Consider the following 10,122-nt stretch of genomic DNA (forward strand, 5'->3'; position numbering starts at 1 on the left):
GGTCCGCGGAACAAAACAAAAGTTCCCCCTCCACATTTGAATGTACACTTAACATAAATTCAATAAAATTACCTCACAGTTAAACTTAATGTTTTATATTAAATCAAATATAACTACTGCCATCTTAAACAACAACAAACAATTAAAAAAATAAACCAGATGCAGCTACATAGTCAATGATTGATTATTTGATCAGTTACTTTAGTCGACTTTTTACCAAATACTTTTTACTTTTACTTGAGTAAAAATATTTTTGAAGTATTGCTACACTGTAAAAACTCAGAATCTTTCCAAGTATTTTTGTTTTAGTTTCTAGTGCAAATATCTTAGAACACCTGAAAAAGGCAAAACTAACTTAAAAGTAACTCATCAGCCAGATGTAAGCGCTTGTTTTAAGAAAATGTTTTTTAATATTGATGAAAAAGTTCTGGTTCTGATGGTAGATTATTTCACTTATCAGACATTTTTCCCATGTTTGAGTAATCTGACATTTGAACGAGAACTTTTCCATCAATATTGAGAAATTATTTCCTTCAAACAAACTTTTATGTCTTGCTGAAAAGTTACCTTTCAGTTAGTTTGTCTTACTTCAAGTCTGCTGCAATATTTGCACTAGAAACTGAACCAAACTTACTTGGTAGATTTTGTTTTTGTGCTTTTTTTATTTGATTATAATCTTTAACCAGAAGTAACTTTATTTCTCACCACTGGAAGAAGACAATACTTTAAAAATATAATCGTATTAACAATTCAGTAGATTATTTTGGCCCTTATTTATGTTTCAAAGTCAAAGTCTGCAGTTGAGACTGATGACGTTATTATATCTGACATTCTGATACACATATAGCAGCTCAGACCATAACATCTATCAGTAGACTTATTTGTTTACGTCCAGACTCAACATTATGAATTACAGTCCGTCTGGACTGGGAACGACTCCAGGAAGCAGCTCTGAAAATCATGGAACGGGGCGACGGAAATAAATGGATGGAGATTAAATTTGAATTCAATAAATCAAATCTGTTTTGCCAGCAAAGAGAAAAAAATGGCATCAAAACGGAGCAAAAGATGAATCTGAGTGTCACTGCCGGAGAATAACGAAGCATTACGCACAATAAACGCAGCTTCAATTTATTTTAATACATTTCCAACATGATTGCTGTTCCAGTGCAGCTTCATGTTTCAAGCCGGCGGAGGATTAATGCAATTTTCAGTTTAAGGGCTATTTTTCAGGGCAGTAATGGACGCCGTCAGAGAAATCACGACCTCATTAGGAGAAAACAAAGCACAGCTGAGATCCGGCTGCAGCGCCGCGCGACCCGCCACCTCTGGGACCAAACCCAACTCTGCCGGCCTCAGATGTGATCGAGACTCACACACACACACATGCTTGCGTGGCTATCTTTGTGAGGACTTTCCGTTGACATCCATTCATTTCTACAGCCTAAACCTAACCTTTGCCCTTTTCCTAACCCTAACCATCACATACCTAACCCTAACCAAAACTCAATTCACACCATCCATCCATCCATTTTCTTACACCCTTGTCCCTCAGTGGGGTCAGGAGGTGCTGCTGCCTCTCCAGCTGACGTTCCAGGTGAGAAGCGGGGTCACCTGGACAGGTCACCAGTCTGTCGCAGGGCAACACAGAGACACACACTCACACCTAGGGGCAATTTGGAGAGACCAATTAACCTGACAGTCATGTTTTTGGACTGTGGGAGGAGAAAACCCACCATGCACAGGGAGAACATGGAGACTCCATGCAGAAAGACCGGGAATTGAACCCAGAACCTTCTTGCTGCAAGGCAACAGCTCTACCAACGGCGCCACTGTGCAGCCCCCTAACTCTAACCCCTGACCCCAAAACAAGGTTTCCCCTTGTGGGGACCAGGCTTGGGTCCTCACAAGGAGCAATTGACACGCGCACACACACGCACACACACACACACATGCACACACACACACACACACACACACACACAAGGTTTGTGAGGAAGGAACAATGTCAGGAAATGGGAGTGAAGCCGCTGAAATCCTTCATGAGGGTCAGTTTATCAGGTCGGGAGTGAAAATGTTATTAGCACATAAGGTGGAAAATGAAAGAGTAAACTGATAATTCATGAATTATTGATCAAACAATGATGATTAACAGATTTTCACAGCTGGAAATCTGTTGTTTCTACAACATAGATCTACAAAAAACAGACCAGCATCGTAGTATGAGAAACTATTATATAGAAAGTGTGGTCAGAAATGTACATGCACTCATCCCAGACATCAGTTTTATTGATTTATGGGTTTTAATTGTTGCTACAAACATCAGGATTGGATTTCCAGGCAGCACAGGGCGCGACACAAGATGTGTAAAAATAAAAGTAGAAACAACAGAACCCAGCTGAAAAGAGCTAAAGGGATTTATAAACTCAGAGTTTCACGTTTGGGATGAGGCGCAGTATGAGCCATGACGTTATTGTCCAACATCAGTGTCTGACCTCACAAAGCTCATCTCCAAAACCTTCAGGAAGAGTAGAAGCTCTTACAGTTATTACAGTTTCCAGCTGCGCTTTGGGAGTAAAAACATTTCTGGACTTAATGACATTTTAGGAAATATATTTTTCTGGCTCCTGATTGATGATCTGGGGATAAAATGTGAGAGGAATCCGTTTTCCTGCCAGGCGTTCTCTGGTTTTGCTCAGTTTCTGGTTGAAGTTTGCTCCTATTTTCCTGTCATCTTCATATTTCACCGTCGCTGTAAACGCTTTTATTTCTACAGTAAGTTCTTCCTCCTCTGCCTCCAGTTGATTTGCATCTGGGACCTAATTTTCCTCTTCACGTAGCACAAGCAAGTGACACACGATTAAAGTGATGCGGCTCGAACTTTAATTCCCGGGAGAATGAAGCCTGTCTCCTCTAAAGCTACATGACAGGATCCCAAACACACAGCATATCCACTCAAAATCCACTTTAATTATCGCACTCATTAACATCCGTGACTATTCATCTTTGCTTTTGGAGCTAAAAAGTTTACTTGTTAAACCGTTTTTACCCATTTTACATAAACTACTTTTAGCTAGTTTTGACTTTGTTTAGTCTCCATGGAAACGGGATGTGTGTTTTTAGAGGCAGGAGTGTGTCTGCATGTAAACAAGCCTGTGCTTTTACTGTCACGCTTCTCGAAGCGTCTGCTCTGCTTTCTCATGATTCTTTTTTTTTTTTTCAGTGATTCTGTCTTCCTCGCTGCCTTTTTATATCTGGAATAAAAAAAAGTTTTTCTGAAGTTTGTCGGCACGGCAGGAAGAAGGTTTTGGGTTTGAATCTCAGCAGGAATTTGTATGAGTCGGTTTCAAAACAATGAACTCAGTTAAATAAATGGAGTGATGCCCAAATTAATGAATATATATATGAGCTGGACTTTCAGACAAAGCTCACTTTAGTAAGTTTAACTTACATGTTTCAATGAAAAATAGGTTAATGGATAAAGGGATAAATGAAAAATAGATAAATGAAAAAGATAAATTGAGAATTTGATAATATGAAAAATAAATGAAAAATTGGGTTAATGAAAAAGCTAAATTTAAAAAATTGTTAAATGAAAAATAGATAAATAAAAAAGGGAAATTGAGAAATTGATAATATGAAAAATAAATACATAAAAAAATTGGGTTAATGAAAAAGCTAAATTATTTATTTAACTAATTTTGTATTTATTTCACTAATTTCTTTTCATTTATTGATTTATTTTACTCATTTTTTATTTATTTCACCCATTTATTTATTTATTTAATTTTGGCTGAAATGGCTCTCCATATTATTGATCCCAAACAGAAATTAAATTTATTAAATTTACCTTAAATGTTTGGCTTGTTAAAGTCAGAGTGGGGCAGAGTTTCCAAGGGCAGCAACACTTCAACATATTATAGTAAAAGTAAAAGGCAGCCCTCCAATAAATTACCCAGGAGTAAAAAAGTATTTGGTAAAAAGTACTGAGTAACTGATCAAATTATCAATCATTTAATATTTAAATATTACATCATCAGATGGACCAAAATGTAAAGGTAAGTGGAAATTTTGGTATTTAAAGGACCAAAATGACAATAATTTAAATAAGTAACAAAAAAATAACAAAACGAGGCAAAAGAAAATGTTTAAAATCAGTTTCTTTCAATAAAAACTGATGAAACTTTAACATAAGCTGCAGGTCTGAGTCTGGTGGATTTTTGGTTAAATGTGTTTGTTTTTCATTCAGTTGGTAGAAAATACAGAAATTTTACTTAGAGTAGAAATACTTTATATTAAAATTACTCAATCAAAAGTAAACAATGCAGAGCAGTACAAATACTCCTACAAGTTACTCAAGTAAATGTAGCTATAGTTACCACACAGTTCAGTCAGAAACACTTTTTATGATAAAATATAACACAGTTGAGTGAATTCAACAACCCAAAGTTTAGTCTGATTTTGTGTTAAGAAGATAGAAGCTCATTCTGTAAAGTAATTTATTAGTGCAGCACAATTTATGAAAGTATTTGTGTATTGTAACTGAAGTTAAAGTTGTATTTCACAATTACACAACAGCAGTTACACCCCTTCACATTTCTAAGCGCTAGACTTTTTTTTTTTTTTTTTAAACTGCTGGTTTGGATGGTTGTTTAAACATTTGAAATTAAAAATCTTCTGCCAATCTGCTCGTTGTTTCTGTGTTTTCAGCGCACAGACGTGTTTGAAGTTGCAGGAAACTGCAGCGTCTGGACGCTGGTGATTCTGGGCCTTCACGGTCGGTGTGCGAATAAAAGCGTCTTGATCTGAAACGGACGAAACGAGAACAAAGCCTTCGCCAGCTTCAAAGATGAAAGAACAAACTGATGCGTTTGATTTATGATGAAATCAGCAGGAAGGACTGACGGCCGACGGGTCGCCGTCCGTCACGCAGCGCGGTTTCCATACCGGCTGGCATGGAGGGATTTTTTCATCCACACTCTTTATTTTTGTCTCATTTTATCGTTTCTCACAGGGTCCTACTTCATGCTGTCACACTGGTTCTGTTTAGGTGATTTGTGAAGAAACAGAAACATAGTAAATCACATTTAATTCATGATTTAATTCATGCCCATTTTAACCGTTTTACCCATTTTACAAAACTTTACAATAAAATCCTTTAATGTCAAAATAATAACTGGTCTTTGGCTAATAATGACAATTAAATAAATTGATGTAACATAAAACAATTGATTGCATAACTATTGAACAGATGCAAGTCATTTGGCCAAGTTTAATAAAGTAAATAACGGCTGAAAGTCGGATTTTCAGTGAAAGTCTCTGCATAAACATCGCTTTGCTTTTCATAAAGCTGAGTTATAAAAAGACAAATACTTTGTGTTTTTATGTACAACGGGTCAAGAAGATGAAAAAATGTTATAAAATTATGAGAATAAAGTCAAAACGTGATCAGAATAAAGTCACATTACATCTTTATTCTTGTAATACGGCTGCTGCAACCTGTGTAAAAATAGATGAGAGCGTTGCTGTAACTGCTGAGCCTCTGTGTTTGTTTTTTGGTGAATTTGAATAAGAGATTAAGAAAATTACTTAACAGATTAAAACATTGGTCCAACATTTTGACAGGCTGTCCGTCTCAGTGACTTATAACCATTTTCTTTCTTCTGCTGGTTGTGTGTTTGCAGCTGTAGAAACAGAAATAGGTGCACAAAAGCTGGTTTAGCCCTGGTTTAACCAGGATCTCTGACTTGTCCATGAAGATTCCTCCATGATTCCCTGACAGGTGACCTGTTGTGCTTCCTTGAATAGCCTAGCATGGCTCTGTGTGTAATGCAGAACGTGTTCAGTACATTTCTGCACAAAGTCGTTCTTAGTTGAGTTCTGCCCATTCTCAGCTTCTTTCTGAATGGGCTGTTTTAGGGTCTCTGTCACTTTAAATCTCCCTCCAACTCAAAGTTTACACTCACACCTGAAAAAGGGGCTGCAAACAGACTTGAAATTACACAACCCCACATCTTTGAAAAGCATTAGTGGAGCCTCCTGTGCAACTGTCGAGAACGCAGCAAGTTGTTTCTGGACGGTAAAGCAACAAGAATGTTTTCCAGCAGGCATTGTGCAGCGCAAACAGCAGTAAAACTAGCTGACCAAATGTGCTGGAGCTCAGCTTGGGTTGCTAGGTAACAGGCTGGGTTTGGCTGCAGTTGCTAGGTAACAACTGGCACCTGCTGATTTGTGACATTACATTCTGACCGTTTTTGAAACAGAACATTTCTTCATTAGGGTTGCTAAGTAAGGGGCAGTGCTCCTTCCGGGTTGCTAGGTAACGGGGTTGCTAGGTAACAGTGCAGTGCTGGGAGGTTTTTGAAAAGGCTCATTTTCCAAACATCAAAAAGAAATTAACTTACTGCCAGTAAATGGCTGAGTGGTTTTATTTAAATGCTTGGTTTTTTTTAGAAGCAGTAGAAACCCAAATGAAAGCATAAAATCGTGCAAAAGTACATTTTGCCTAATAGTTCCCCTTTAATAAAACAGACTACTCAGAATTCCTCACATCAGATAATTAAAATGCATGAAAATAAAAGCGTTTGGAGCAGTCATCAATATGGAGGAAGCAGTAATTTTGGGTTTGGTTGTTTCTCTGAACACTTGGGCTTCAAAGCGCCGGTGATTAGAAGAACCGGCCTCCTGCTGCGGCGCTTCAGCAGGAGGCTGAAGGTGAAGATGAGCGATACCCACTTTGGATTCTGACCCACACCTCGGAGAAACACTTGGACCTCTACTGTCAGACAAACATGCCGTTTTCTCCGTCCGCTGGATGTGTCATCCTGTGAAACTGTTGTCTTTTCTCATCTATCTGTTCTTTTATCTCCACCAGATTTTTTTTTCCAGCACATCAAAAACACTTAAGCAGGAACTTTTTGTACTTTTCAGTGGCTGCCAGTCAGTATTTACCAGTAAATGAGGCTTCGATGAAAAGATGCAGTCAGATTTGAGGGTTTTCTGAATGTACGCTGACTCAATCATGAGGCGATTCTCCGCTGCTTGCTGTCTTTCATCAAACGTTCAAACCCGTAACGTTGCATCCTTGGAAAATCAGCATCTTTGCACGGTTCCCTCTCCTACTCAGGGCTCATTCATCACTAAAAGGTTCATTTATTTCCACTTCTGTGCTTGTTGTATCAAACGAAACGAGCCTGCAGAGTTGCTGTGTTTCTAATCTAAAAACCTGCAAGTAAACATTTAATAAAGTCACGTTGACAAAACAGGAAATTACTTATTCAGAAAACTTGAACTTCCTCCGGCGTGATCAGAGGGATTTATTGATCTTAAGTTGTAAATAGCATCTAGTTATGATGAAAAAACATTTTAAAAACAGCAGGAACCAGCAAATTATTTCGGTTTTATACTAAACTCGCTTAAAAATAGTCTTTTTCCGGTTAGAGGCATCAGTGAACCAGCAAGAAACTATCCATTTGTTTTATTTGTTCAGTTATTTTATTGTAAAATTGTATTTATTCATCATAAAATCAAGTATGCGTTAAGGCCGCTCTGAAAAATTAACACTTGGAAGACAGATATAATCCAAAACTTTAACTTCTTTTAATCCCATTTCAAAATGCACCGTTAAAAAGGTTACATATAAATTACTCAAGTTAATTTTATGGTCTGTCATTAATTAATAGCATTTTAATCAAAAAACTGTACATTTTCAATTAAAAAAACTTTTTTGAAAAGATAGACACATGAGCTCAACAACAAATATATTTATTGTCTTGTGCATCAGATATATGACAGTACCAGAAACATGCACTTGCAAAGGTTCCTACTGGAACCTTCACATGTAAAAAAAATAAATTATATATATATATATATATATGAATATTACTGTCTTGGATTAATTAAAGTATTGGCCCTAGCTAACTGTTGATAAAATCTTCTGTGGTCTGAGTGAAAACAGATACTATATGTGCAAAATATTTACTTTTATCACTAGAAATGTAAATTCTGGTCATATTTAAAAGATTTCCGGGGCAGCGTTGGTTTGTTTTAGTTGACCATACGTGTCGAGTTTGGTTAAGTTTCTGGTGAGATCAAAAAAGCAGGCTGGAGTTAAAGGTTGTCATAAAACACATAATTTAGGAGAGAAAACTGCAATAAAACCATAAAGCCGAGGACAGACATGAGAATTGCGCAACTTAAATTTACTGAGGGACAAAATGGACCAGAAGAGCTAATCATAGGTGAGTAGATGCAGCTGGGAAGAAAGAAGAGGAGAACCAAAGAGAATGAAAAGGAACATTTCAAATATTTTAAAAGTCAAAATAGGTTAATTGCTCTCTCTACATTCCTGCTAGTTTGTGGGTGTTTGTGTTGTGACGGACTGTTTGTCCTCCAGAATAAGACTCTGGTTTAAAACATTGTTGTGGTTTCTCCTAATTTAAAGCACAGCAGCTGCTGTCTGCTGAAGGGGCCTTTGTTAATGAGTTACCTCATATTGACTAAATGTCTACCCAAAGTTTGACCAAATTAAACTAAATCTTTTCTGTTTGTGAGACCAAATATTACTGATAAATGATTCATTTCCTGCCTCCAGAGGGACTCAAACTGTCTTTGGTGAGTTTATTGATCAGGTCATCAGAGAGACTCAGTAATTTGGTTAAAACATGTTAATCAGCTGAAAACTCGCTCTGTCCTTCTCTGTGTTGCTAAATGTGAATCACGTTCCTGATTCTCAGCTCTGGCTTGTGATTCATGTTCCTTTTTTTTTTGTCTCTGTTTAATGTTCTCATGATTTTCCAAACCTGTCGACACTTTTACTGCTCTGAGTGCAGTTTGGGTTCACATGATTGGTGCTGTTGTGCAATTCTGCGGTCTCATGTTGCTGTGAAAGCTTTTATTATGATAGAAAACAAATGCAAGTCACTGTCACACTGTATCAGACATCTTTGATGAGTCACTTTTTACAGTTTGTCCTTTTCCTTTCTGACTGTTGCCCTGTTGTTCCAGTTTGACAGTATATTAAAACCAACTTTAAACATCTTATTTAGATGAGATGTTTCATACTTTGCAAAGTGTTTCAATGTTTATGTAGCTAAATGTTTAAATATACATTAAGCTACAGCTATTATGTCGCTTGATGTATTATAGTTCAGCTAATGTTTAACATTAAGCTAAATCTTAGCTGTAACTAATCATTTAGCTACAACTATAACACTGAAACATTAAGCTAAATGTTTAAATACTTAGCTAACAGTTATCTAACAGTTAGCTAACCATTTAGCTACAGCTACAACACCGAAACATTAAGCTAAATGTTTACTTAGCTAACAGTTATCTAACAGTTGGCTAACCATTTAGCTACAGCTATAACACCAAAACATTAAGCTAAATGTTTAAATACTTAGCTAACAGTTATCTAACAGTTAGCTAACCATTTAGCTACAGCTACAACACCGAAACATTAAGCTAAATGTTTACTTAGCTAACAGTTATTTAACAGTTAGCTAACCATTTAGCTACAGCTGTAACACCAAAATATTAAGCTAAATGTGCAAATATTTAGCTAAATATATAGTGAACATTTAGCTAATCATTTAGCTACAACTAAAACATTTAACACATAGCATTTTCTAAACTGTCTCATTCAAACAGAATTTCTTCATCTACATCTACAGTTATGCTTTGCTTTGTGTTGCAATGAAGTTTCCTGAATTTTCACTGATACTGATGCATTGATACACGACTCCAGCAGATACAAGCGATGAATGGCTCGGTGTCGCCTAACCGCTGGATGACACAGCAGCTATTATTCTTTTAAATACCTGGGTGTCTTTATAATATTACAGAAAGATCCTGTAATACATAAGAAACCATTCAAACAATCGGACGATTTTGACAGTACACAGTGAGATGTATCTGTAGGGCGAGGCAGCCACTCGCTGTTCAGTCCTCAGCATTACAAGGCTTCACTCTGAAAAAACTGCAGCTTCAGCAGTGCTGGTTGATGATTTACATCCCTGCTGATAATTTCACCCCAAAGTGCTTGAGATAAAATGTTTAAAATAGAAAAGGTAGGTCAAGGATTAATGTTTTGCACCAAACAACCTGTTTGCTCATCTTATT

This window comes from Poecilia reticulata, chromosome 3 (assembly GCF_904066995.2).
Source record: "Poecilia reticulata chromosome 3, P_reticulata-male-v2, whole genome shotgun sequence".
Lineage (NCBI taxonomy): Eukaryota > Metazoa > Chordata > Actinopteri > Cyprinodontiformes > Poeciliidae > Poecilia > Poecilia reticulata.